The 27,607-nt window shown below is 44.6% G+C and overlaps 1 protein-coding gene and 1 pseudogene across 1 annotated transcript in view; both read left to right on the top strand.

Annotated features, from left to right (window-relative positions):
- The window catches only part of ENTREP2 (endosomal transmembrane epsin interactor 2), a 241,270-nt gene that overhangs the window by 72,252 nt on the left and 141,411 nt on the right, over nucleotides 1-27,607 (top strand). The window lies entirely within an intron of this gene.
- On the top strand, nucleotides 15,475-15,572 carry LOC139178385 (U6 spliceosomal RNA; annotated as a pseudogene).

Raw genomic sequence — 27,607 nt, 5'->3', positions numbered from 1 at the left:
CTTCTGTTAGGTCCATATATTTTTGGTCCTTTATTGTGCCCATCTTTGCATGAAATGTTCCGTTGGTATCTTTAATTTTCTTGAAGAGATCTCTAGTCTTTCCCATTCTATTGTTTTCCTCTATTTCTTTGCATTGATCACTAAGGAAGGCTTTCTTATCTCTCCTTGCTATTCTTTGGAACTCTGCATGCAAATGGGTATACCTTTCCTTTTCTCCTTTGCCTTTTGCTTCTCTTCTTTTCTCAGCTATTTGTAAGGCCTCCTCAGACAACCATTTTGCCTTTTTGCATTTCTTTTTTCTTGGGGATGGTTTTGATCACTGCCTCCTGTACAGTGTCACAAATCTCCATCCATAGTTCTTTAGGCACTGTGTCTATCAGATATAATCCCTTGAATCTATTTGTCACTTCCACTGTATAATCATAAGAGATTTGATTTAGGTCATACCCGAATGGCCTAGTGGTTTTCCCTACTTTCTTCAATTGAAGTGTGAATTTGGCAATGAGGAGTTCATGATCTGAGCCACAGTGAGCTCCTGGTCTTGTTTTTGCTGACCGTATAGAGCTTCTCCATCTTTGGCTGCAAAGAATATAATCAGTCTGATTTCTGTATTGACCATCTGGTGATGTCCATGTGTAGGGTCTTCTCTTGTGTTGTTAGAAGAGGGTATTTGCTATGAACATTGTGTTTTCTTGGCAAAACTGTTAGCTTTTGCCCTGCTTCATCTTGTATTCCAAGGCCAAACCTGCCTGTTACTCCAGGTATCTCTTGACTTCCTACTTTTGCATTCCAGTCCCCTATGATGAAAAGGACATCTATTTTGGGTGTTAGTTCTAGAAGGCCTCGTAGGTCTTCATAGAACCATTCAATATCAGCTTCTTCAACATTACTGGTTGGGACATAGACTTGGATTACTGTGATATTGAATGGTTTGCCTTGGAAACAACAGAGATCATTCTGTCATTTTTGAGATTGCACCCAAGTACTGCATTTCAGACTGTTTTATTGGCTGTGAGGGCTACTCCATTTATTCTAAGGGATTCTTGCCCACAGTAGAGGATATAATGGTCATCTGAGTTAAATTCACCTATTCCATTCCATTTTAGTTCACCGATTACTAAAATGTCGATGTTCACTCTTGCCATCTCCTGTTGACCACTTCTAATTTGCCTTGATTCATGGACCTAACATTCCAGGTTCCTATGCAATATTGCTCTTCATAGTATCAGACTTTACTTCCATCACCAGTCATATCCACAACTGGGCCTAGTTTTCACTTTGGCTCCGTCTCTTCATTCTTTCTGGAGCTATTTCTCCACTCTTCTCCAGTAGCATATTGGGCACCTACTGACCTGGCAAGTTTATCTTTCAGTGTCATATCTTTTTGCCTTTTCATACTGATCATGGTTCTCAAGGCAAGAATACTGAAATGGTTTGCCATTCCCTTCTTCAGTGGACCACGTATTGTCAAAACTCTACACCATGGTCTGTTCATCTTGGGTGGCCCTACACAGCATGGCTCATAGTTTCATTGTGTTAGACAAGGCTGTGGTCAATTTGATTAGTTTTCTGTGATTGTGGTTTTCATTCTATCTGCCCTTTGATGGATAAGAGGCTTATGGAAGCTTTCTGATGGGTGAGACTGACTGTGGGGGAAACTAGGTCTTGTTCTGATGGGCGGGGCCATGCTCAGTACCAGTTTTCTGTTGATGGATGGGGCTGTTTTCTCTCCCTGTTGTTTGACCTGAGACCAAACTATGGTGGAGGTAGCGAAGATAATGGCGACCTCCCTCAAAAGGTTTCAGGCATTCACTGCAGTACTCAGTGCCCCCTACCCTGCAGCAGACCACTGCCCACTTATGCCTCCACTGGAGACTTGGGGACACTCACAGGCCAGTCTGGGTCAGTCTCTTTTGGGGTCACTGCTCCTTTTTCTTGGGTTCTGATGCACATAGGGTTTTGTTCTTGCCCTCCAAGAGTCTGTTTCCCCAGTCCTGTGTAAGTTCTGTAATCAATCCCACTGGCCTCCAAAGTCAAATTCTCTGGGAGTTCTCAGTCCCTTTGCCAGATCCCCAGGTTTGGAAATCTGTTGTGGGTCCTAGAACTTTCTTAACAGTGTCAGAATTTCTTTGATATAATTGTTCTGCAGTTTGTGGGTCATCTGCTCAGTAGCTCTACAGTGAGGTTAATGGTGACCTCCAAGAGGGCTTAGGCCACAGCCTGTGTGGCCAGGTAGCTGCATCCAGAGTCCCTGACCCTGTGGCAGGCCACTGCTGACTCATACTTCTACAGGAGACTCAAATATAGGTCTGGCTTAGTTTCTGTGGGGTCTGTGTGTCCTTGTGCGCACAAGGTTTTGTTTGAGCCCTCCCAGCATCTCTGGAAGGTATGGGGTTTGATTCTAAATGCAATTTTGACCCTCCTACCATCTTACTGGGGCTTCTCCTTTGCCCTTGGATGTGCAGTATCTTTTTTTGGTGGGATCCAACCTTCTCCTTTCGATGGTGATTCAACAGCAAGTTGTAATTTTGGAGTTCTCTCAGGAGAAGATGAGCGCATGTGCTTCTACTCTGCCATCTTCTAAAAATAAATAATAAACTTGGGACAGTTCACAGTAAAATTCCAAGGAAGGAATTGCTCAGCATCTTTGAAGGATTATCTCATCTCTGACACCTGGAAGGCAGAGCCCCTTCTATGTCACTGTGGCTGACTGGTAGCTTCTGGGACTGCACAGGTGACTCCGTTACTTGGTCTTCTGGTGCCCATCAGTGTATTGTGGCTTCCAGCAGTTTCTGGAAGGATTGAGAAGCTACTGACCTGGCTGTAGCTTCTTGCCTGGCTGATTGCCTGGCAGTGTCAGCCGTCCTAGGGGGTGGGCTGGGCTGGGCTGGGGGCCCCAGTGACAAAAATTTACCCCCCTGGCTTAGCCTGCAGGGATGTGTGAGAGAGGGAGGCGGTCAGTTGAGGTGAAGTTTGTCCTGGGGTGAGCCCTGAGGACAAGACTGCCCTGCTCACAGGAAATGTGTAACTGGGGAACAGGACTTTCTGGCCCAGGACTGCTGTGCTCATGGCGAATTGGGTAACAGAAACGGAGCCAACATGGTGGTTGCGGCCTCCCCTTCCTCCTCAGTCAGCTTTGCTCTTCTATGCCAGTGTTTATAAGCATGTTGTGATTTTCTGTGGTGTGTTTGTTAAGGGTTATTTAATTTGGCATCAATTGTTTGCTCTTGTCTTAGCCTCTTCTTGGTGATGTGAAGAAATCCATTCTACAGTTTCCAAAGCTGTACTGAACATACCTGCTACCAACCCCCTGCTGCTTGCTTGTAGAAAATCAGTGGTTTTCACTATTCTTTCTGGGTACTCAAGGGCGCTGATTTTGGAAAAGAAAGTAAGATATTCCCATGGTGGTAAAGACAATTCAAGTGTGGAGAGAAATACAGAGGGAGCAATTTTTCTAGGAGAACTCCTGCCTGCAGCTGGGGTCCCTGGAGGGGACCCTGCTGGTTTCCTTCTGGGAGATTTGAATGGAAAGCAGCCTTTGGGACTAGAAGATTTTTTTAAATTTTTTAATTTTGTTAAAATACACATACACATGGTTAGACAGCATCACAAATTCAATGGAAATGAACTGGAACAAACTCTGGGAGATAGTGAAGGACAGGGAAACCTGGTGTGCTGCAGCCCATGGGGTTGCAAAGATTTGGACACAACTGAGCGATGGAACAACAGCAACAAAATACACATAAGAAACATATACCCTCTTAACCATTTTTCAGTGTACGGTTCAGTGGCATTAAGTACATTCACATTGCTCTGCAAACCTCACTACCATCTGTCTTTCCCTCTTTTCATCTTGCAAAACTGCAACTCTGTCCCCATGAAATACTAACTCCCTGCTCGCCCCTGCCTCAGCCCCTGGCACCCACCATCTAGTTTTTCTTTTCTTTTTTTAAAAAACTCTTGGTTGCATCGAGTGGCATGTTGGATCTTAGTTCCATGACTAGGGATTAGACCCACACCCTCTGCATTGGAAACAGGGAGTCCTAACCACCGGACCACCAAGGACGTCCTGACACCATTCCTTTCTGCCTTTAGGAAATTGACTCCTTCCCAGGTGGCTCAGTGGTAGAGTCCACGTGCCAGTGCAGAAGACCTGGGTATGATCCCTGGGTCGGGAAGATACCCTGGAGGAGGAAATGGCAGTCCGCTCTAGTATTCTTGCCTGGGAAATCCCATGAACAGAGGAGCCTGCCAGGCTACAATGGGACATGATTGAGCTACTGAGCACGCAAGCAGGCACACACAGGGACCTCGTAGAAGAGGAGTCACACAGTATTTGCCCTTCTGTGACTGGCTTGTTTCACTTAGCATGATGTCCTCAAGGTGTGTCCATGTTGTAGCAAGTGTCAGAATTTTGGGGAAGGAGACTGTCAGAATGGGATGAGGGGGTCACCATGGGCACCCCCTGAATTCTGTGTCAGCCTCATCCTGGCTGGATCCTTAGGGGAAGATATTTCCCAGCATTCGTCCAAGCAGGGTTGCTGAGATGGCCTATGTGCAGGTCCTGTGAGAGATACGACTTTAATCCAGAAGAAATTTTTTAAAAAATATTTATTTATTTGACTGCACTGGGTCTTAGTTGCAGCATGTGAACTCTTTAGTTGTGGCATGGGATCTAGCTCCCCAAACAGGGATTGAACTCAGGCCCCCTGCACTGGGAGCTCAGAGTCCTAGCCACTGGACCACCAGTTAAGTCCCATAAATTTTTTAAAAAATTGATATTTACACTTTTGGGGCATAGCCTCACAGTTGCTAGAGTCCTGAACTAGCATTATATAAGAAAATCTTTACATATCCAACAGTTTACACATGGTAGTGTGTATGTTTCAATGCTACACTCTCAGTTCATCCCACCCTTTCCTTCCCCCGCCATCATTTAGCTGCAACTGTCATCCTGAAGAACTCATGATGTATAATCAAATATCCTCATTTTTGGGGGGTTTGTTGATAATATTTATAATGAATCATAAAATTCAGATAACAAGGAATTACCGAGTGAGCATGCAATGAAAGTGTAGCGAGGATTGCCTGGCTGTGGTTTAAACCAAATAAATGTCAGTTATTCTTTCTCATGGCTGCTTCTGTTCTTATTGTTGTGGAATATTAGGTATTTACAGTTCCGTTAAATCACCCCTCTGCAGAATGCAGGGTGCTGTCCATGGTATTTCTGACTTGGGAGTACCTGGCGTCCTAGAGCCAACTATAGGGATCTCTGTTGTCAAACCGGAGCCAAGTCTGATTTTGCACAATGATCCTCCTTTCCCCAGCTCTTCCTCTCTTCACATCAGAGTCCTTCAAGTGGAGAACCCAGTTCTTCATCCCGTTCCTTGTGTGGCTTTTGTTCTACTTGCACATTCAAAGCCTTGTTGCCTAGTTTTCATCTGGTGGTTTCTGGACATCTTGCCCTTCTGGACTTGGCAGGGTGGGGTGTTGGCCAGTGACCATTCCCACTGTGGCCTGGGCAGCTCCCACCCACGTAGCTCACTGCTTTCAGAGGAGCCGGTGGCCACCCAGAATCCACCCCCACTTCCTTCCTTTGTCTGTGGTCTGCTACTCATGGCATTTATGAATGTTGGTATCAAAATGCAAAACATTTGTAACACTGATGAGTTCATCTGCTTACTTTAAAATTTAGCATTCCAGACAGTTGAGATGATTTCACCTTGGAGTGAGGTCGCAGGCTGATGTCATAATCCTTGTGTTCTTGTCCTGAACCCGTCCTCTCTCCAGGTCAGGGCTTAGGTCCAGGACCCCCAATCACACAGTGGGGGCTGCTCTGGCCACACACTAACATCTTGCTGAAGCAAAGGCCCTCGTCTCTTTAGCATTCCTCTGATCCCCCAGCTCATGACCTTATTAAAAGGGAAAGCAAGAAGGGTTTGTCCTGACACTCCACTCCTGAGCACGCCTGAGCCTTCTGCTGGATAATCCCCTCTCGTCTGTCCATGATTGACACCCGGCTTATTGGCACACGGCTTCCTCAATTTGCTTTTCTTTTCATCTCCACTGCTCCCCATTATGTTCTAAAATTAATATTAAAAAATCCATCTAGTGCACAACAGAGTTCAAGTCAGACAGCACTGACAGGCTGATAATGAAAACAGCTGCCCCTCCTGCCCTGGGCACGCACACCCCAGCCCCAGGGAGTCCCAGGGTCTCTTCCTTGTCTGCTTTTATTCCAGTTTTATGGGGGGAAAAGGACATTTGTTATTATTTTTTATTGTGGTAAAATAGCCATAACATGAAACTCACCATCTTAACCATTTTTAAGTGTATACAGCTCAGTGGCATTAAGTACATTCACATTGTTTGATGGATGTAGAGATGATCGTGCAAATGGATGTAGAGATGATCGTGCAAGTGAAGTACATCAGAGAAAGATACCATATGATATCACTTATATGTGGAATCTAAAATATGAGGTTTAAGAGGGAGAGGACATATGTATACCTATGGCTGATTCATGCTGATGGATGGCAGAAACCATCGCAATATTGTAAAGTAATTATCCTCCAATTAAAATAAAATAAAAAAACACACAAAATAAAATATGACATAACCTATCTTCGGAATAGAAACAGACACAGAGAACAGACTTGTTGCTGGGGTGGGTGGGGAGGTGGAGGAGGGAAGGCTTGGGAGTTTAGGATTAGCAGATGCAAACTTTTATCTATAGGATGGATAAACAACATGGTCCTACTGTATAGCACATGGAACCATGTGGTAAACCATAATGGAAAAGAACATGAAACAGAATATATATGTATAACTGAATCACTTTGCTGTATAGCAGAAATTAACACAACTTTGTAAATCAACTATACTTCAATAAAACCCTCATAGCTCAATTGGTAAAGAAACTGCCTGCAATGCAGATTGAACCCAGGTTTGATTCCTGGGTTGGGAAGATCCACTGGAGAAGGGATATGCTACCCACTCCAGTATTCTTAGGCTTCCCTTGTGGCTCAACTGGTAAAGAATCCACCTGCAATGCAGGAGACCTGGGTTCCATCCCTGGGTTGGGAAGATACCCTGGAGAAGGGAAGGGCTACCCACTCCAGTATTCTGGCCTGGAGAATTCCATAGACTGTATAGTCCATGGGGTCGCAGAGTTGGACACGACTGAGTGACTTTCACTTTCACTTTTCAATACAACTTAAAAAAAAAATGACATTCACATTGCTGTGCAGCCATTACCTTTCCAAGTCTTTCTCATCTTGCAGAACTGACACTCTACACCCACTATAAACACTTATTCCCCATCCTCCCCTCCCCCAGCCCCAGGGAACCACCACTGGATTTCTCTATGAATTTGATGGCTCTGGGACCTCAACACAGAGGAAGTGATGGCACCCCACTCCAGTACTCTTGCCTAGAAAATCCCATGGACAGAGGAGCCTGGTAGGCTGCGGTCCATGGGGTCGTGAAGAGTCGGACACGACTGAGCGACTTCACTTTCACTTTTCACTTTCATGCATTGGAGAAGGAAATGGCAACCCACTCCAGTGTTCTTGCCTGGAGAATCCCAGGGACGGGGGAGCCTGGTGGGCTGCCGTCTATGGGGTCGCACAGAGTTGGACATGACTGAAGCGACTTAGCAGCAGCAACAGCAGCAGGGACCTCAACAAAGTGGGATCACACACTGTGAGTTATTTTTTTAATTATTTATCTTTTAATTGAAAGTTAATTACAGTATTGTGTTGGTTTCTGCCATGTATCAACATGGATCAGCCATAGGCATACATATGTCCTTTCCCTCTTCAGCCTCCCTCCCACCTCCCACCCCTCTAGGTTGTCACATAGCAACAGTTTGAGTTCCCTGAGTCATATAGCAAATTCCCACTGGCTATCTGTTTTACATATGTTAGTGTATATGTTTCCATGCTACTCTCCCCATTCATCCCACCCTCTCCTTCTTAACGCCCTACCCTGTCATGTCAGTAAGTCTTGTGTGGTCAGTGTGTTCCACACAGCATGGTGTCCCGTGGTTCATCCATGCTTTGACACATCAGCATTTCCTTCCTCTTTAAGACTGAAAAATATTCTGTTGTGTGTGTGTGGACCATGCTTTGTTTATCCGTTCATCTGTCGATGGACACTTGGGTTATTTCCACCCTTCAGCTGTTGTGAATAAAATGCTGTTATAGACATGGGTGTTCAAGTATGTTTTCAAGTTGCTGCTTTCCCTTCTTTGGGGGTATACCCAGAACTGGGATTGTTGTATCACAGATGGTTACCATTTCTTCATTTTTATAACTGATCTTATCTTGTTCTCAGGTTCATTGTCCACTGGGTACATGGACATGCATGCTCAATCATGTCCAACTGTTTGCGACCTCATGGACTGTAACCCTCCAGACTCCTCTGTCCATGGGATTTCCCAGGCAAGAAAACTGGAGTGTGTTGCCATTTCCTTTTCCACAGGATCTTCTCGACTCGGGGATCAAACTTTCATCTCTTGTGTCTCCTGCATTGCAGGCAGATTCTTTACCACTAGTGCCACCTGGAAAGACAAAACAGCATGGTAGAGCCTTAAAATATTACATAATTACCATATGATCCAGCAATTCCCATTCTGAATATAGACACAAAACAACAGAAAGTGATGACTCATATTTTTTGCATAGCCATGTTCGTAGCAGTGTTATTCACAACAACAAAAGGAGAACATAACCCAAGTGTCCATCAGCAGATGAATGAATAAACAGAACTTTGTCTCACAAAACATGGAATACTATTTTCACCTTTGAAAAGGAAGGAACTTCTGACACATTTTACAACCTGGATGAACCCTGAGAACACTATGTTGACTGAAATAAAGCAATCAAAATGGACAAATACTGTACTATTCCACTTACACGAAATACCTAGAGCAGCCAAATTCAGAGACAGAAAGTAGACTAGTAGGTGTCAGGGGCCAGGGGAGGAGGAGGGTGGGAACTTGGTCTTTAATGGGGACAGACTTTCAGTTTTGCATGATGAAAACAGTCCTGGAGGGACTTCCCTGGTGGTCCAGTGGTTAAGAATCCACCTGCTAATGCAAGGGACATGAGTTTCGTCCCTGGTCTTGGACAGTCCCACATGCATCAGAGCAACTAAGCCTGTGTCCAACTACTGAACCTGTGCTCTAAAGCCTGTGCTCCACAACTAGAGAAACCACCACAAGAAGAAGCCCGGGCACCATTACTAGAGAGTAGCTCCCACTCACCACAGAGAAAAGCCTACATAGTAACAAAGATGCAGAACAACCAAAAATAAATGAATTAATTAATTTTAAAAAAGATTTTGGAGATTATAGTGTGAATGGACTGAACACCCTGAACCGTTACCTAAAAAAATGGTTAAGACGGTACATTTTATGTTATATGTACTTTACTACAATTAGAAAGAAAATCCCTAACAATTGAATAGTTAGTCCATTTGGGGTAAAATATTGGTATACTTTTTGGACTATCAAAAAATTTTTGGAGAACCAACTCATGTTTTCTGATTTTTGGGGTATTGGTTTAAGCCTTGACTTATAAACAGTCTCAACTATTACATGTGGCTAAGAAACTTAAGTGACAGCAGAGTTAAATAAAGTTGGCATTTATAAAATGAAGGGAAAGAAAGGGTAGTCGGGGTTTTCTGTGACAATACATTTATCTCAAAGATCACACAAACAAGGCAGTAAATTTACAAAATTAGGATAGTGTCAGGCATGTCCAACATTCATGAAAATTGGCAAAAACACATTTCTCGCAATCAGCCTAGTGTTGTCAGTATAGTTATTGTCCTGAGAAAATCCCATTTGTAGAAAATAAGTGCTGTAGAGCAAGGCACATAAAGTTGTAACTTGACAAGTTTTCCATTAAATGGAAGCTAGAAAGAGATGAGAAGATAACTGAAAAGCTGGATAGCTTTACTTCTTGTCAATTTAGGGCTCCTAAGAAGACTAACCTCTCGGTTTTGTTCACCACCAAGTGCTTATTAATTGGGAGGGAGGGGCTGGTGACCTAGGTGTTCGTGCCTCTGCTGGTGGTCAGCTGGCACATGTAGTTTTCCAGTGAGTGTTAAGAGTTGTTAGCTTACAAGAAGCCTGACAGTCTATTTGTAATTGCTAAATTTCTCAAATATGTTAATGACTTGACTCTAGTTAGATGTGACAATTTAAGAATTGTAACTGACACACAGATACGTTCCTGTTTTTGGAATTGAATGGCTAGTGTGAAACCACTGTCTTTAGGTATTTATACTTAGCATTAGAATGTAGATCATTTTTTAACTTATGAAGGCTGGTCACATATTAACGTGTCTTTGATGGCATTTGTGCCAATAAGGGAAACTGATCTCTTCAGTCAAGGACTGGATTGCTAATTGTATTAACGGAAGACACTGCTCAAAGGTTGAGCTCCCCAGCACAGAGTATGGGGAGTATGGCCAGAGGACAGAGTATGGCCCTGTCCTCTTCCTGGGCCAAACGTCTTGCTGCATAGGGGTGGGGCGCTCATTGCACAAAGCCAGGTATCTTTGGGACCCCAGCTTCACTGTCCCTGGCCTTGCCACTCTGCCCATGTCACATCACCTGTCTGAATGCCGTTCTCTAGGGATGGTAAATCCTTGGTCATTGTGATAATCTTCGCATGATGAGGTTAAGACTTCTAGCTTGATTAAAATACTGAACCTATGAAAACCTAAGAGGTGATTCTATCTGACAGTAACAGTGAGAAGTACCTAGTGAGGCTGGAAAACCTTGGTGCCCGGGGTTGTACGCAGAGAGGTTGTGGGGTTTGATGACTGACTGACAGAGGGACTTGGGGTGGTTTAGTGTTGATTTCAGAGGACAGTGGCCTGGGGTCCTTCCTCAAGTAATGGTGACTGTCTCTACCTCTGGTCCTAGGTTCATATCACTGTTCCTCTCTGACACCTTTGCTGTGACTTCCCTGATTTTCTGTAGAGTCAGATTAGTGAGACTTTGTCCTCGTGTGCCCAGAAGAAGAGCATATATCATTGTGCGTGTGTGCTTAGTGGTATACTTTTTGTGACCCCAAAGACTGTAGCCCACCAGGCTCCTCTCTCCATGGGATTTCTCAGGCAAGAATACTGGAGTGAGTTGCTATTTTCTCTTCCAGGGGATCTTCCCAATCTAAGGATCAAACCTGAGTCTCCTGCATCTCCTGCAGGCAGGTTCTTTACCACTGTGCCACCTGGGAAGCCTTGTATATAACATTATCCTGGCCCAAACTAAAACAGAACTCATGCAGTATTGGTTCAAGGTTTGCTAAAATATAAATAGAAGTGACAAGTATCCCCCAACCCTTTAGATTCTAGTGTATGAAAACAAGGTGCTGCATTTTCAGAAGGGAACACTGCTGAGTGTAAGTCAGGTCTTCACCAAGCATCATACACCACGGTAAGTTTCCCATGAATTGATTAGTTGGTAAGTGTCCCATGGACTCCTTTGTTCAGCCCATGAGTTGGGTTGGGAATGTGTGCTGGGCATGGGCATGGCCAGGCGGTTCTATAAATGGGCCCACTCAGGGGTCTGCAGTAAAGGGCCTCATGCATGTCTAGTGGTGGCCAATTGTAAGCTGGGGGCACATCAGGGGTCACTGGGCCATGTGGTCTCAGCCCACAGATGGGTTCCTTGGCATGGTGGTGGGGGCCTGTGAGGGTAGTAAGAGGGCAAGGACCTGTATGCAGGTGCCTGTCAGGTCTCTCCATCACCTGAGCTTCTGCTTCGTTGGTCAAAGCAAGCCACAGTCAAGCAGCTTCAGAAGTGGACAAGGACTCCATCTTTTCATGGGAGGAGTGGCCAAACAGTAGACTATTTTTGCAGTCTGTTAATGGCACTCTTCTGAGCACTTCCCAAATATTATATGTTAGTTCTCTCCTGCTGTGTAACAAATCAGCCCTAGACCTTATAGCTGAAAACAACCAATGCTCGTATGTCACAGTTTCTGTGGGTCAGAATCTTGGCACAACTTGTCCAAGTCCTCTGGCCAGGATCTCTCAGGGCTGCAGTGAAGGTATCAGCTGGGGCTTCATCATCTCATGGTGCTGCTGTGGGGACTGGGTTCCAGTCTCATGTAGAGGCTGGGGGTAGACTCCCAGTGCTCCCTGGGCAGGACCAGGAGACGGGTCATTGAGGGCCAGCACCCAAATTGTTTCCCACACACTGACCTCATGCAGTAAATGTACTCTCATTATCTTTTGTTTTCAATCAAGGAAATTAAGGCAAAGAGAGGGTCCCCCAGGTGGCAAGTGAAGGAGCTGGGGTCAGATGCCAGGCTGAAGGTCCACAGAACTCTGCTTGCCATAGAAGACGTGTTAAAGGAGAAAACTGACACAGCTGACCACAAAAGCATTAGCACCCTGTGTGCGTCCAGCACCATCATCAGAATTGGCAAGTCAGGACATAACACTGCCTACCTGCCAATCCATCCTTATTATACTAAAAGCAGCCGTAAATCAATAGGAAAACATTACCATCGGATGGAAAATGTCTCCAGCAGACACTAGCCGGCAGGTCATTGAAGAAATAGGAAAGGCAAACAAACAGAAAGGGCTGAATCCCATGAGTAATCAGAGAAATGCAAATTGGAACAGTTCTCTTCTTCTTCCTCCATCCTCTCTTTTTCCCCTTCTTTTCCACCCAACTGGTAGAAAAGGTCTTTCAAATATTTATCCTCAGTGTGGGTAAGCACATAGGAGGACAAATACTGTCCTACCCACTGGAGGAAATGTTGATGGCTGTTATCTTATGGAATACAAGCATTTATACCCTTTGGTCAAGTCATCCTCTTTTGAAGGGTTTGTACTAAAATCAAGGATATCAGTAAAATGTGTGTGTGAGGCTACTCACTGTGGCTTTATTTTTCTTAGTTGGAAATTGGAAGCAACCTGAATCTCTAGCAGTAGCAGATGGTTTTGTTGTTTTTGTTCAGTTGCTAATTCCTGTCTGACTTTTTGTGACCCCATGGACTACAGCATGCCAGGCTTCCCTGTTCTTCACTATCTCCTGGAGTTTGCTCAAAGTCATGTCCATTGAGTCAGTGATGCCATCCAACCATCTCATCCTGTCATCCCCCCTTCTCCTCCTGCCCTCACTCTTTCCCAGCATCAGGGTTTTTTCCAATGAGTTGGCTCTTCACATCAGGTGGCCAAAGTATTGGAGCTTCAACTTCAGTATCAGTTCTTCCAATGAATATTCAGGGTTGATTTCCTTTAGGATTGACTGGTTTGATCTCCTTTCTGTCCAAGGAACTCTCAAGAGTCTTCTCTAGCACCACAGTTTGAAAGCATCAATTCTTTGGTGCTCAGCCTTCTTTATGGTCCAGCTCTCACATCCATACATGACTACTGGAAAAACAATAGCTTTGACTACGTGGATCTTTGTTGGCAAAGTGATGTCTCTGCTTTTCAATACGCTGTCTAGGTTTGTCAAAGCTTTCCTTTGAAGGAGCAAGCATCTTTTAATTTCATGGCTGCTGTTACTTGCATGGCTGCAGGATGGTTATAGTAACCACTTTAAAATTATATGCCCATTAATAGCATATTTTCAAGGAATATTCAGTGGTGTAAGGAAATATTCACGTTATGTTAAATGAGCATAGCAAGAGTCCTGCTACAGTAGAATTCCAATTTTGCACAATGTAGGTATGCAGGGGGAAAAAAAGAGCCTGAATGGAAACTGGTCAAAACACAAGCAGTGGTTATCTCCAGGGGGTGGTGGTGGTGGTTGTTCAGTTGCTGAGTTGTGTCCGACTCTGGGACCCCATGGACTGCAGCATGCCAGGCTTTCCTATCCTTCACTAATGGTGCCTTAATGCCTGGTTCTTGTTCTTATCCAGCTCATCCTTCAGTGACTGCAACGTCCTTTCTTATCTCTTTTGAGCAACTTCCTAAGTGAACCATGTTTTTGTTGTTTTGTTGTTGTTGTTGTTTGCCTGTTTGTTTTAAAATTTTTTACTTATTTATTTTTATTTTTGGTGCACTGGTTCTTCATTGCTGCACATGGGCTTTTGTCTAGTTGAGGCAGGTGGGAGCTACTCTCTAGTTGTGGTGTGCGGGCTTCTCTTTGCAGTGGCTTCTTTTGTTGCAGAGGCTCTAGGGCATGGGGACTCAGTAGTTTGACGCTTGGGCTTAGTTGCCCTGAGGTATGTGGGATTCTCCCGAACCAGGGATCAAACCGTTGTCCCCTGCATTGACAGGTGGATTCTCATCCACTGAACCACCAGGGAAGGCTGAACCATATTTGTTTTTAATGAAGGAGAGTCCCACCAAATTTCCAGCAGGTCTTGTTGGATCTGGCAATCCAATACCAGGTGCATGCATTCAGGGGTGGCATGGAGGGTCTGCTGCCATAGACTCCTCAAAGCCAGACTTCCCTTTACTGACCAGCAGGGAAGGTGGGGTCTGTGGGGACCCTTGGGGGATAAGGGGTTGGTGTTCTTGGAGTTAAGTGCCCCTAAGTCATCATCTCAGAAAAACCCAGATTGTATTTGTGTATATTCTGTTTTCAAAGATGTTTTCACATTAGTTTTCCCAAACCTAATTTCAAACAAGGCGAGCTACCTGGAGTAGCGGACAGAGAAAGTGAGATTAAATCAGATCCACCTGGTCAAGCTGTCTCATTTTCAGTTTTCCGGAGGCAACACACCATTTATCAGGAAAGTGTTTTCAGGAGCTTGCGTGTGAACTATTTCGTTACAGACATGGAAAGATAAAACTCTGTTCTTTTCATTCTTGAGATGAACATTGTCGTCTGTTGATGGTTCCTCTGACTGCCTGTGAGCATCATGTGTAAGATTACATTGGTCAGTGTCAACACTCAATGCCAGGGCACTGGAGGAATGAGTACCTGACATTTAGGGTACAGAACAGAATGGATTTTGTGACCTGGGCCGACTTTCCACCAGAGGTGCCCTGCTCAGAGCCCGGGTACCCACCCTGGGGTTCCTGTAGGAGGCGAATTCCATATTGGTAACATCCCTACATCAGGGCTGAAAGACTGACGGGTGCCACAAGGCCTCCTGAATGTCCACTGTGTGTCTTCACTCCAAGCCCCCATGTTCTTGAAGGCTATTGTTTCCTCTCATTGTGCTGTTTTATGGAGGGTTTGTGTCCGGACAGAAAGATGATCCACATGTGGGCCAGGGCTTCTAGAAGCACACCTGGTGGCTTAAATTAGAAATGAAAGCATCTTGTGATCACTTCAGTAGCTCCTGCACCAAAACTGGGCTTCCCAGGTGGTGCAATGGTAAAGAACTCGCCTACCAATGCAGGAGATGTGGGTTTGATCCCTGGGCCGGGAAGATTTCCCCAGAGGAGGAAGTGGCAACCCACTCCTGTATTCTTGCCTGGCAAATCTCATGGACAGAGGAGCCTGTTGGGCTGTAGTCTATGGGGTCGCAAAGAGTCCGACATGACCGAGCAAGCATGCACGCACCAAAATTGGAAGAATACTGAGATTATTAGCATGGCTCATGTGCAAAGATGATACAAAAATTTGTGGAGCATTCCCTATTTTTGTACGCCTGAAACAATAATAATATTGTAGATCAACTATAACTCAGCAAAAGAAAGACAAGGAAAGGACCTTGCAATTATATTTATTAAAGGGAAAAACTAAATAATTGGAAGTTGCATTAGTCTCATTTTTTTTAAAGAAACTAAAACGATCTTTAAGAACTTGTATATGAAAAAAAAAAGAAAAAAGAACTTGTATATGTCTTGAACAGAATGGGAATTGGGTGGTAACGAGAGGACCTCAGCCTGCCAGACCATGAAGCTGTGTGTTTGGTGAGGGTAGACACATTTGCTGGGTACCACAGGTGCTTAGGCATGGTTTCAGCCACAGAACAGCTTTTTTTCCTACATGGAAATCTTTTATGGCGTACTTGATTCTGTGTGCTTCAAAGGTTGCATTATATTTTTCTAATTTGTTGGATCATGGTCCCAACAATGAGATGTCACCTCACACCTGACAGAATGGCCATTGTCAAAAAGACTAGAAATAACAAGTGTTGGTGAGAATATGGAGAAACGGGAACCCTCGTGCACTGTTGGTGGGAATGTAAATTGGTGTAGCCATTATGGAGAACAGTATGGAGGTTTCTCAAAAGACTAAAAATAGAAGTACCATACGATCCTGCAGTCTTACTCCTGGGCGTATATCTGGAGAAAACCATTCTTCAAAATGCTACAGTGTTCACTGTAGCACTATTCACAATAGCCAGGACATGTCAGCACCCTATATGTCTATCGACAGAGGAATGGATAAAGAAGATGTGGGGCATATATGCACAATGGAATATTACTGAGCCTTAAAAAGAATGGAGTTTTACCATTTGTAACAACATGGGTGGGCCAGCAGAGTATTATGCTTAGTGAAGTAAGTCAGACAGAGAAAGACAAATGCTGTATGTTTTCACTAAAAAATAAAAAAATGAATAAAAAATAATTAAATATGATTTGACTTGTGTTTCCAATTACAAAAGAAGTTTATGCTTATTGTAAGAATTTGTGCTTGGCAGAATAGTAACCACTCCCCACCAAAAATGTCCGTGTCTTATCCTGGGAATCTTTTAGGTTATGAGGCAAAGGGGATGTGAATGGAGTTAAAGTTTCTGATCAGCTGCCCTTGAGAAGAGAGATTGTCTCAAATTGTCTGGCTGACACCAGGGTCCTTCTAAGTGGAAGAGGGAGGCAGAAGAGAAGAGTTGGAAGGAGATGTGACTGCAGTGAGGGGTTAGAGAGAGATCACACATCTGGCTTTGTGGATGAAAGAAGGGGCTGTGAGCCAAGGAGTGTGGGAAGAAGCTAGGAAAGGCAAGGAAATGGGTAGCTCCCAGAGCCCCGAGAAAGGTTGCAGCTCAACTAGCACCTTGAGTCTAGCCTCCTGAGACCCATGTCTAGCTTCTGACCCACAGAACTGTGAGGTGACACATTCATGTAGCTTTAAGATGACACATCTGTGTAGCTTTCAGCTGCTGACTTTGCAATAATTTGTCACAACAGCCGTAGAAAATGAGGACAGACGTGAAACAATATGAACCAAAAGAAAAGGCTGATCCTACCCTCTCCCATCTCATGGTCCCACTGGGGACCCAGGCTCCTCCTCTTCTCTGCTTGCCGCCTTTAACATCTGGCTATGCCCCACGCTTATGGTCTCAGGCTTACAGCAGGGTGACCTCCTAAACAATGAAGAACATAACATGAAAAGTCAGTTTCTAGCCTTGTTCTTGCAGCCTCAGGCCTTCTTCTGGTTCTCAGGGTCATTGTTTAGTTCTTTTACTTGTGCCTGCATGAATATAAATCGAATGCTTACACTGCTCTTTTTGATACATTGCTTTTAAAAATAAAGTGGACTTGAAGCACACAAAATAGGTCCAACCCTAATCCTTTTATTCACACACACTCCCTCACCATTCTGTGCATGACCAACATTATCAAATTAGTTATTATTTTTAGAAATGTAAGATATACTTATAAAACCCACCTCTGCAGTCACAGTGGGCCTTCACAATAGCCTACGTTTAACCTGCCCCCCTGCTTCTCCCACTCAAATTAACCCACCTCTTGAATCTTATCTCATTCCCTCACATCCCTTTTTATAGAGTCTTATTGTATCCATATGTCCTGAAAAATCTGCTTTTACTTTGTCATTTTTACCTTTTAAAAAGAGAGTAACCCCTCTGTCTTTCACCATCTGGGACTAACCTTTTCCCACTAAACTTGTTGTTTACTTGCTAAGTCGTGTCCAATTCTTTTGTGACCCCGTGGACTGTACTATAGCCTGCCAGGCTTTTCCGTCCATGGGATTTCCCAGGCAAGAATACTGGAGTGAGTTGCCATTTCCTCCTCTAGGGGATCTTCCCGACCCAGGGATCAAACACTCGTCACCTGCATTGGCAGGCAGCTTCTTTAACACTGAGCCACCAGGGTAGCCCCTTCTACTGAATTGTTGTTGTTGTTGTTGTTGAGTCACTCAGTCCTGTCCGGCTCTTTGCAACTGCATGGACTGAAGCACGCTAGGCTTCCACGAAATAGTGATTTTGTTAAAGTTCCTTCCTGGTGTGTGGAGCGCCGTAGTTAAGTGTTTTGACTGTGCTGTGAAAACATCACATGGTTTATTCGGCTGCTCCTCATGGATAGACATCTGAACTGTTTGCAGGTTGTTGCTGTTATGAACTGGAGAAGGCAATGGCAACCCACTCCAGTACTCTTGCCTGGAAAATCCCATGCATGGAGGGGCCTGGTAGGCTGCAGTCCATGAGATCACTAGGAGTCGGACACAACTGAGCGACTTCACTTTCACTTTTCACTTTCATGCATTGGAGAAGGAAATGGCAACCCACTCCAGTATTCCTTTTTTTTTTTTTTTCACTCCAGTATTCTTGCCTGGAGAGTCCCAGGGACTGGAGAGCCTGGTGGGCTGCTGTCTATGGGGTTGCATAGAGTTGGACACGAATGAAGTGACTTAGCAGCAGCAGCAGCAGCTGTTATAAACAGTTGAGAACATTTTCGCACTGGTTTCCTGGTGCACATGTTCCAAATTTTTTTCTGGAGTATAGACCCAAGAGTCGGACTCTGGGCATAAGGTGTGTAGATAGATGATGCTATAGGTAATGCTCAACTGGTTCCCAGAGCAATCGCTCTGTTTGCAGCCTCTCTCCCTACCTCCCTCCTCTATCCTCCTACCTCTTGATCTTAGAAAATCCATGCTCTCTCCAGCCATGAGGATTGTCAGACTTCAAAGATGTTCCTCAACGAGATGAGTGTAAAATGATTCTTGACCTGTGTTTTTCTAATCGCTCTGACTTTCACTACCTGTTCCTGTATCTGGTGACCACAGGGATGTGTGGCCCTCCACTGTCCCTATAGGCCCTCTGCTCTGACCTCATGGTTTCTGTTGCCTATCATTTTTATTTTTTCTTGTGATTATTTTATGGCTTTAAATCACGTGTTTAAACTTCTCTAACATGATGTGCTGTCTCGGCACAGGAGCTTGTGGGTGAGGGAGGAAATCCAGCCTCCATCACCTGTCTCTCTACCTCCCCGCTGCTGTCACCTGGGCCTTTGCTCTGAATAGTATTTCAGATTCTTGGGCTTGTCTATAAATAGATTTTAAAGTATGGGAACTAACCAGCCTCATTTTTTGGAAAGTGATGTGTGCTTTTTATCCAATGCAGAACCAAACTCCAAGGTTGACTGTACCTTTGCTGCTCTAAGGAGAATTGTTCACGAGTCGAGGCAGAGTTCCTATGCACGTCACCCAGTTGCCCCCAGTTCTAACATAGCATTTCACGTAACCATGATGTGTTGTTGAAAAGTAAAAGTTAATATGGTTATCAACTCATCTACAGACTTCATTTGGAGTCCACCAGTTTTCCCACTGATGACCTTCTTTGTTCCAGGGTCCTGTCCCAGACACATGAGTCACATAATCATCATCTCTCTTTAGACACCTCTAATCTGGGGCAGTTCCTCAGTCTTTCCTTATTTCTCATGACCTTGATATTTTTGAAGGGTACCAGTCAGCTGTTTTGTAGATGTTCCCTCCACATGGGTTTGTCTGATGTTTGCTTATTATCGGGATGCGATTATGAGCGGAGGGGAAAATACCTCAGAGGCATCCTCTCGTTGCCTCTTATGATACCATCAACACCTGACTTATCACTGGTGATATTAACCTTGATCACCTGGTCGAAGTAGTGCCTGCCTGGTTTCTCCACTGGAACATTGGCATCCTCCCGCTTCCACACTCTGGGGGCTGTTACCCCCTCTTAAAGATGAAAACACCAAGTTCAGCTTGGGATGGGATAGGCAGGTCTGTAGGGCTGCTCAGGCCCAGATCAGGGTTTGATCCAGGTCCATGGTATCCAGCTCCGCTCCCAGAACTTCTGACTTTGACTTTCCAGGGCGGGGCCTCCATAGCTGTGTTTTTGACTTGCTGGCTAGGAGACTCTTTGGCTTTGCAATTTTGTACTGAATTCTTGTTGTCTTTTACCCCTTGTCCTTGCTTAAGTAATCGGCACGTTCCTGAATGCCGAGGCAGAGGCTCAAATGATGCCCAATGGCCTTGGCCATAGGGAGGGTTTTTAGCATTGATATTCAGGGCTGGATGGAGAGGAGTTTTCAGTCACTTAGGAGGACACCACTTTTTTCACTCAAGATCCAAAGTCTTGGGGTGTATGCATGTTAAGTCACTTCAGTCATGTCCGACTGTGCAACCTCATGGACTACAGCCCACCAGGCTCCTCTACCCATGGGATTCTTCAGGCATGAATACTGGAATGGGTTGCCATTCCCTTGGTCAGGGGATCTTGCCGACCCAGGGATCAAACCAGTATCTCCTGTGTCTCTGACATTGGCAGGCAAGTTCTTTACCTCTAGCGCCACCAAGATCTTGTGGGGAGCTGTCTTATTTGAAAAAATATTCTGAGAATTCACGTTTTTGCTGCCAATACCAATGTGATTTGCATTTATTTTGGAAATCCAAGCACATTTTATCTACCCTACAGGCACTAATGAAGAGCTGATGAACCACTGAGACACTGGTTCAAATAAATGATTACAGTTAGCAAGAGGAGTGCAAACGGGACCCTGATGAGAGATAATCAGGAGCGAGTGGAAAGGATGATTTTATTAATTACCCACACTCTAAATGTAGCTCCAGAATTGTGAATAATAAAAGAAATTAGAGCTGGCACGTTATGTAAAGTGCTCAGCTACTCTTAAAACAGTCCACCTGATAGAGAAGACTTTGTAGGATATCCTTTGGCATTTAGTTATTTATTTTTGGGGTTTAGAAATGGTTACTCATCTCCTCTTAGAATCCAGATAATCAGTTTCTTTTAGTAATTTTAACACATTTAATTTTTATACTTTACCATGAGCTGCAAAAACACTGCAGTTAGGGTTTCTTTCTTAAATCTGGGCCTTTGACTCATGTGCTCAGGAAAGAAAGTGTGATAGTCCCCCATAGGTGTCAGGTGCTGAGAACTCATCGTGAACTGAAAGAGACCCCAGGTCCTTCAGTGAGCTGACTCCCCACTGGCCTCTTATGGATTGAAGATGCTAGGAAGTTACAGGACAAGCCAGAGACACCTTCCAGGGCTTCAGTTTGGGACAGTTAACTAATATATTGTTGTTCAGTCACTAAGTTGTTTCTGTCCCTTTGTGACCTGATGGACTGCAGCACACCAGGCTTCCCTGTCTTTCATTATCTCCTGGAGTTTGCTCAAACTCATGTCCATTGAGTCAGTGATGCCATCCAACCATCTCATTCTCTGTTGCCCCCTTCTCCTCCTGCCCTCAATCTTCCCCGGCATCAGCGTCTTTTCCAGTGAATCAGCTCTTTGCATCAGGTGGCCAAAGGATCGGAGTTTCAGCTTCAGCATCAGCCTTCCAATGAATATTCAGGGTTGATTTCCTTTAGGATTGATAGGCTTGATCTTCTTGCTGTCCAAGGTACTCTCAAAAGTCTTCTCCAGCACCACAATGCAAAAGCATCAATTCTTCAGCACTCGGTTTTCTTTATAGTCCAACTCTCACATCTGTACATGACTGCTGAAAAAACCATAGCTTTGAGTATATGGACCTTTGTCAGCAAAGTGAAGTCTCTGTTTTTAATACACTGTCTAGGTTTGTCATAGCTTTTCTTCCAAGGAGCAAGCATTTTTTAATTTCATGGCTACAGTCACCGTCTGCAGTGATTTTGAAGCCAAAGAAAATAAAATCTGCCACTCTTTTCATTTTTTTCCCCATCTATTTGCCATGAAGTGATGGGACCGGATGCCATGATCTTCATTTTTTGAATGTTGAGTTTTAAGCCAGCTTTTTCACTCTCCTCTTTCACATTCATCAAGAGGCTCTTTAGTTCTTCTTCACTTTCTGCCATAAGGATGGTGTCATCTGCAAATCTGAGGTTATTGATACTTCTCCTGGCAATCTTGATTCCAGCTTCTGCCTCATCCAGCCCAGCATTTCACATGATATACTCTGCATAGAAGTTAAATAAGCAGGGTGACAACATATAGCCTCGACATACTCCTTTCCCAATTTTGAACCAGTCCTTTGTTCTATGTCTGATTCTAACTGTTCCTTCTTGACCTGCATACAGGTTTCTCAGGAGGCAAGTAAGGTGGTCTGGTATTCCCATCTCTTGATGAATTTCCCACAGTTTGTTGTGATCCACACGGTCAAAGGTTTTAGTGTAGTCAATGAAGCAGAAGTAGATTTTTTTGGAATTCCCTTGCTTTTTCTGTGATCCATCAGATGCTGACAATTTGATGTCTGATTGCTCTGCCTTTTTTAAATCCAGCTTGTACATCTGGAATTTCTTGGTTCATGTACTGTTGAAGCCTAGCTAGAAGGATTTTGAGCATTACCTTACTTAGTAGCATGTGAAATGAGCACAATTGTATGGTGGTTTGAACATTCTTTGGCATTGCCTTCTTTAGGATTGGAATGAAAACTGACCTTTTCCAGTCCTGTAGCCATTGCCGAGTTTTCCAAATTTGCTGGCATATTGAGTGCAACACTTTATCAGCATCATCTTTAGGTTATGTCTGCCTTTCCTCTCCTCCCTTAAGGCAGCTTGATCAGAACCAACGGAGAATTTCTAAAAATTATCCTACAAAGATGCTTTGAAGGCTTGGATAATTTTTATCAGCCAAAAAGAAGAAAAACAAAAAGATGATATTGGCAAGCATAAAAGTTGGGCAAGCAGCACTGAAAACTGGCCCCCAGCACCATCCAGGCTGCACTGTCTTGGGATGATGTGTTCCACCTGTGCATGTTCCTGTGAGTGCCAGAAAGATGTACCCAAATCTGGATCTGGCTGCATCTGTGGGGTTTTGAGGTGCTGGGGTGTCTTCCCTTGAAATTTTCATTATTCCTCTCTCTTCGAGGACTTGCAGTTGGCCAGTTCACTCCCACCCTGGAACCTTCGGTGGGGGCAGAGGGGCTACCGGCCTCTGAGCTCATGGATTTGCTGGCTTGAAAATACAGCACTAGTGGATTATGCCTCCTGGCTTAGATTCCATAGACTCTCTGTTTTTTAAAGATTGTGTTCAGTGATCTTTATTTTTCCCTGAAGAAATATCTTTGACTTCTAAATTAGTTTTAATTCTTAAATTAGTATACAGTAAAATTGACTTCTTGGGCTTATAGTTCTATAAATGTTAATACTCTTGCATTTTACATGTGCTGGAATACAGACTCATTCCATCATCCCAGAAAACACCCTCATGCTCACCCTGCAGAGACGAACCTCCCCCAGCCCCTAGATGCCGCCCACCACTGATCTGCTCTTCATCACTGTGGTTTTCTCTTTCACAGACAGTCAAGTAAATGGACTCAAACAGCATGTATGCTTTTGAGACTGGATTCATTTGCTCACCATAGAGCCTTGGAAATTTATCCAGATTGTGTGTACATGCCTGCATGCTCAGTTGTGTCCAACTCTTTGTGACCCTGTGGACTGTAGCCCGCTAGTCTCCTCTATCCTTGGGATTTTCCAGGCAAGAATACTGGAGTGGTGTGTCCAGGGCTTCAGCATGGGGGGGGGGTCCCCAGATTTTCCTGCTGAATACTTCCTTGTGTGTCTCAGGGGTCTTCCCCATGGGACATGCAGTAGAAGAGAAAGAAAACAGAGAGGCTTCTTTCTTCTGGGGATGGACTGTGGGGCTGCCTTCTAAGCCTGTTACAGGGAAATCCTCTCTCGATTTCATCAGGAGCCACATCGTCAGAAAAGGAACCTTCTGGGAATGATCTTCTCCTAATTGGGAGAATGTGTTATTAACTATGGGATGGGAAAGAAGATTTATACCATTAAATAAATTGGCCTGTGTGGATCTGTGAGTGAACATGAGCAGAGAGAAATGGACTTCCCTATTTGCTCAGATGGTAAAGAATCTGCCTGCCATGGGGGAGACCCAGGTTCAATCTCTGGGTAGGGAAGATCTCCTGGAGAAGGGAATGGCAACTCACTCCAGTATTCTTGCCTGAAGAATCCCATGGACAGAGGAGCCTGGTGGGCTATAGTCCATGGGGTCACAAAGAATCAGATATGACTAAGCAACTCACACTCACACACACAAGAGAGAATCATGAATACATTGTCACAGGCATTTAGCATCTCTATGGGCAAAGATCTTTGATCATTGGTTCAAAAGCATATGAACATCAGAAGGAAAGGGGCAGCTGTGATCTTTTTGAGACAAGAATTGATATGCTAGATTCTGGTCACTCACAGCAGTAGACATGTACCCAAAGGCCCAGTTCACTGGGATAGAGAGATCCCCACCTGGATGCTGTTGGGGGAGACACAGCCACCAGTGCTGAGGGGCCCCAATGGTTGCCACACACAAGGTGCCACAACCCAGGGGGGCCTGGTCTGGGGAGCCGGGAAGCGACTGAGACTTGTTTATAGTGTGGGTGGAGGGCAGGAGGCAGGAGGTCAGTGCTGTACCAACAGTGGAGTGACTGATTCCAGGCCCACCGGCTGGGGTGCTTTTCCCAGCAGCAAGGATCTCAGGGTCTAGGGGACCGTGGCTGGTGCTGGGGGTGCAGGAGAGGAGGGAAGACGAGGCTTGGGTGGAGCAGGTCCCCCCAGACCCCTGTAGGTGAAGCTGCTGTGCCCTTGCCAGCCCATTTGTGGGGGGGGGGCATGCTGTGGTGACCCCTGCAGCCTCGGTCAGCCGCTGGCCCCAAGGCCCACCGTGTGTGCCAGGGACTCAGAGTCCTGGCTCTAGTGGAGTTTACAGTTGTACGGGAGCAGGTCAGATGGAAACCCCCTCACCCAGGTATGAGGAAGTGCAGACATAAGGACGATGACACTGGAGCAGTCCCTTAGGGATGACTTTCTGGAGGAGTTGAGGATTAAGTGGAGACCAGAGTGACGAAGAGACGAGGGTGGAGCAAGGAGACCCTGGGGCAGAGCATCCCAGGCAGGACAGGTGAGCAGCTGAGAAACAGAACAGGAACCCATAGGAGAGCCCGGCGCCAATGGCCTGCTCAGGGACTGGGCCGGCCAAGGGCAGGGGGAGTGGTGGGGAGGGCCAGCACCCAGGGCTGGAGGTGGGTTTTATCCTAATGGCAAAAAAATTCTAATTTCAGTTATAAATAGGAATGAATGTTCAAGAGTTATTTCGAGTTGACAGGCGTCTTTAATTTAGAATTAGGGTTGAGGCACTGAGAAAACATGTCACTAATTTCATATTTAACACAATCCTCTCTGCTCCTCACTTGAAGCTAGGTGCGCTTGGCGATGATACGGCTTATTACAGCCAGGGAGCCATTTCCGAGCAACAAAGGATGAAATCTCCTGCAATTTGTCATGGTCTCGCTAACTATCAGACTAGCCTGTTCACACTGAAAGAAAATGCAAACACACCGCGATTCCATTATTCCAGACCTCCTCATCAGAGTGGTCTGTGTTCATTTCATTAACTTGAAGAATCGCAAGTGAGGATTCTTAGGCCTGGAGTGAGAGGAGAATGGATTGATCTTTGCTTCCACCTCTTACTCCTTGCCCTTATAAACATTGCAGTATAATTTTTTGTGTGTGTGAAAATAGGCTTATAAGATTTATTTTACTTTTTAATTTATTTACTGATTTTCCTCAGGCTGCAATACCAAGGATTATAAGATGATAGTCAAACTGATGAGTTTACTGTTGCTTAGGTATAAAAATAATGTTAGCAAGAATGGTTTATATATGTCAATAGGATTTGAGAGTCTGGGCAGGTGGGGATTCTGGCCCCATTCAGACAGCCCAGCTGGTTTGGGTGACCCCTAATTCTGCCTCTTTTCACTGGCCTCCTTCCCTCACCTCTTAACCCCAATCATGGAGGTGCCCTCAGCCTGGTAGGGCGTGGATATCACTGAGTCCTGTTGGCATCCTTTAGCTAGTTCCTTGCTGACTTCTCAGGAAGTACAGTTTTAGATCATTGCTGTCTGTCTGTCAGCGTCAACCACAAACTGCTTGATGTCCCTCCCATCAGCTCTTGTCAGAATCAGTACAGAAGGGAGAAAGGGCTGAAACCAATGAAGATGACATTTTTAAGGAGTTAAATGGGAAATAGAGTCTGGTGGCTCAGATGGTAAAAAAATCTTCCTGCAGTGTGGGAGACCTGGGTTCAATCCCTGGATAGGGAAGATCCTCTGGAGAATAAAAATGGCAACCCACTCCAGTATTCTTGCCTGGAGTATCCTGTGGACAGAAGAGCCTGGCAGGCAACAATACATGGGGTTGCAAAGAGTTGGACATGACTGAGCGAATAAACACTAAACACAAATATAAAATCCCAGATTTAACGTAGGATGCACAGATCCAAAAAGCAGACCTCCAAAGAGCAAGCACAAAGGAGAGGAAACTGGGGTTTTGGCAGCTAACGTGAAAAGAGACCTGAGTGTGTCTGTTGAAAGCAAGTGTGATGTGAGCCAATGTGACTGACCACCTGACAAATCTTGGGTTCTTTCCATAATCCTGGTGCATCTCTGTGCAGCGGATGTTGTGGTGTGTGGTTCTGATGACCCATGACTCTATTTAAAACTTTTTATTCGGCAAGTGTTCAGGATGACTGACAGCTCCATTTTTGTGTTTCATGGTTTCTAAATGTGATGCTGTTTCTTGACATTTTCATTACACTAACTTTTACATCAGCTGATGAATGACAGTCCAGGAAACTCCCACGTTATAAAATCTGTCAATTCTGGGTGCTATTTATAATAAATAGTGACACATTTGGAGTACGGGCATGGACTGAGAACCCTGGCTGTTTAAAAATTCTGTTTCCTAATAACATGTTTGAACAGTTCAGAAATTTTACTTTTTTCCTTTCGGTGAAAAAGCTTAAGAGAAATGGAAAAGTGAAGCATTCAGAAATTATATTTTCTGAGTGTACGAGAGTCCAGCTGTTTAAAAACCTAGTGTGATAGCTCTGAGAAGGAATGTGTAAGGCTTTTGGTTTCATTGTGGAAAGGACTTCTAGTGGCCCTGGAAATATCATAGCCCAGGTTTTTGGTTTGATTATAATTTTACTCCACTGACTCTTAAACGTGTCTTTTTTCTCATTTGATATTTCACTTACAAATGAATTCTTATAAGTAGGTTAGGTGCATACCGCAGTATTTTATTTTAACAAATAGCCAAGGGAGTATTCTGCTTGTGGGTTTCCCTAATGGCTCAGCGGTAAAGAATCCACCTGCCAACGCAGGAGACTTGAGTTTGATCCCTGGGTCAGGAAAATCCCCTGGAGAAGGAAATGGCAACACACTCCAGTGTTCTTGCTGGAGAATCCCATGGACAGAGAAGCCTGGTGGGCTATAGTCCATGGATTTGCAAACCATTGAACAAGACTGAGCGAATTCTTCTTGTATTATGATCAATTTGCTCATCACAGTTTTTCCCTTTTTCCATCAAGAGGGCTCAGAGAGTCCTGAAAGAACTGGCTCCCGTGATGAGGTAGTGACCCTAGTCTGGTTCTTCTCACCATGTATTCTGTTGGTTCTTGTTAAGCCTGCAGATTCCAGGGTGTGTGGGCAGCATGACGCC

This window comes from Bos indicus, chromosome 21, assembly GCF_029378745.1.
Source record: "Bos indicus isolate NIAB-ARS_2022 breed Sahiwal x Tharparkar chromosome 21, NIAB-ARS_B.indTharparkar_mat_pri_1.0, whole genome shotgun sequence".
NCBI lineage: Eukaryota > Metazoa > Chordata > Mammalia > Artiodactyla > Bovidae > Bos > Bos indicus.
Note: the sequence above shows the minus strand (reverse complement) of the source record. Positions and strands in the feature narration are given on the sequence as shown.